This window comes from Dasypus novemcinctus, chromosome 5 (assembly GCF_030445035.2).
Source record: "Dasypus novemcinctus isolate mDasNov1 chromosome 5, mDasNov1.1.hap2, whole genome shotgun sequence".
Taxonomy (NCBI): Eukaryota; Metazoa; Chordata; class Mammalia; order Cingulata; family Dasypodidae; genus Dasypus; species Dasypus novemcinctus.
Window position 1 is genome coordinate 67,435,370 of NC_080677.1, and position 2,565 is coordinate 67,437,934.

General features: G+C 36.2%; 1 pseudogene; it reads right to left on the reverse strand.

Annotated features, from left to right (window-relative positions):
- Positions 1-202: 202 nt before the first annotated feature.
- LOC101422244 (stromal cell-derived factor 2 pseudogene) lies at positions 203-879 on the reverse strand (annotated as a pseudogene).
- Between the last annotated feature and the right edge of the window lie 1,686 nt (positions 880-2,565).

A 2,565-nucleotide genomic window follows, 5' to 3' on the forward strand; every position in this document is an offset into this window, starting at 1 on the left:
TTTATAGGTAAAGTGACCCCTTCCAATTGGTTTCAAAAATTTTTTAATGTCTTGATTTTCTGCAGTTTGAATATTATATAACTAGGTATAGAATTTTTTTTTTGGTATTTATTCTGATTGATAATTTCTGGATGAACAACCAATCTCTCAAGTGTGAGGGCTAAAGTGTGCAATCACAGCCACTGTTTTCTGTTGTGCATATTCATCTCAGTGCTGATATCAACACTGTCCAGCAAGCCTGTGTCAGAGACTCTAGCAGCAGATGTCTATGAACACTGTGTGATGATAACTCTGCATGGGGGTCTTCTGCCTTTAGTAATTCACTGGACTTCATAAAGATGCCTTTCATAGCTTTTCAGTAGTTGGTATGGCTTGGCTGGACCATGCCATGCTGATGGGTTAAGCATACTTATTATCCTGTGATAAACAGCATCACCTCAGTGGAAGAAAGTCTGAACTACATATCACCATTCCTCACACAGTAGGGCCCATTATAGAGAATTTTCCAGTCATCCAGATAATTGTCTTCACTTCCTCACCAAAAGCACTCACTTCCTGGTTTTCAGAAAAAGATGAGGTGTAGTGGTGACATTGGAGGTTTCGGCTAGTGCTGATGTGCATCAGCTGGATGGACTAGCCACATTTGAGGGGGTTCCCCTTTCACATACTGTGACAGTTTTCCCTTGTATCTTCCAGTAACTACTCCTGTCACTGACTGCTGCCCACTGCCTGACCCATAGTGCGCGTCGTGTGAGTGCAGTTTGATGTCATGGTGTGTATTGACTAGCTTCATCACAGAGTCACATATAAAGACAGCCAATTTGACACTCCCATAGCATCCCACAAACCCCAGAACAATAGTACTTGTACCACAGTCATCCTGGCTGGATTCCCTGTATTGTTTTTTGTTTGTTTTTTAATTTTAGCATTTTCTTTAGATTATTTTTTAGAATATCCACTTCATTTCTATGCTTATATTTTCCATTTATTCTACTTTTTACGTTGGAGCCATTAGCTTATGAATAAGTTGTTTTCAGTTTCAACATCTGTGCCATATCTGAGTCTGGTTCTGATGCTTCGTGTTTTCCTTCTAAGAGTGTTTTTCCTTGCCTTTTGGCACACCTAATTCTTTGTTGCAAGCCAGAGGTAATAGGGAAAGGTAACTGGTAAATAAGTCTCTAGTGTAAAGATTTACATTACCTGGTTAGGTATTGGGTTTTGCTTAAATTTGCTGTAGCTTTAGGTGTTAAAGAGTTTTCATAGTCCTTATATTTCTTGTTTTTGTCTCCTGTTTTGATCCTTTTAATTTTTGATCTTCCTTAAGCCCTCATAGAGAGTGTGTGTCCTGCTGCCCTTTCAGCTTTAATCCACTATTGTTATACGGGAGCCTGGTGCGTTAATAAAGTGTGTATGGGGGTAAGCATTCTATGATCGCCAGTTAAATCTCATTCTTTTTGTGGGCCTAGGACCTTCATATGGTTTCTTCTTACATAGCTACGCCCTTCCCCATTTTGGCAAGACATAAATGCTATAGGGTCCTAGAGTGAGAATGCCCTCACCCTACTACTTTGGACTAGGTTTTGATAATGTCTTTTTCACTGGAGATTGGGCACTTGTTATGGAGAAGCTTCTGGACAAATTTCAAAAGGATTACTCTTATCCTCTCCTTGCTTCTCATGCAATGGAAAGTAGTAACTGCATAATTAATACAAAATCAAACATGTTTCATTTGAAATAATTAAAAATTGAACCAAACAGTTCTAGTCTATACTATCTAATGCTTTTATTCATCTCAGATTAGCAAATCACCCAAAAAGTAAAATACATATATCATATATATACTTGTCTAACACTTTAAGAGTTTATATGTTGGGAAGTAAATATAAAATAGAGGACCATTTTAAATGATGAATATGTTTCATTATTTTAAAATAAAAAAATGTTTAGTCTATGATCAACAATCTGGTTTCAAGAGAAAGTTATTTTATTGTTTTTTGCTTGTGTGTTTTTTAAACTCCTGTTTTCTTGCCAAATCTATATAACCTATTATGGAAGCAAAGGTGAAAAAAGATGCTTTCTTTGTTAGTTACAGACACGCATTTTCTGGTTTGATGTTACTAATTCACTAGAATAATCACCTCAAAATTATAAACCTGGAAGATTTGTTCTTTTTTAACTTTTCCTTTTTATTCTGGTACAATGGGATTAATTTATACTCTCTTGAAAGTCTCTTGAAAGTTTTCCTCAAGTGGGTTGTTCCTGATCTAGGAAAGGGAATAGGCAGTTGTAACCTTATCAGACTCTCAATTAATTATACTCCTTGAGAATCAACTTCATCAATAATAAAGGTAATGCTTTTGATATTTATAGGCTAATATGGGCAAGAAAAGAAGCTATTTCTTGAGAACTACTGCAAACTCAATATATCATAAAACCAATAGTGTGCTGGTAAATATTTTTCGTATTTGCCAATTGTAGTGATATAAATACTCCCCCCTTTGGCTAATTAAAAGTTAGCAACATGACATCACTGCATTGTTGGGAAGAGATGTATGGCAAGTAATG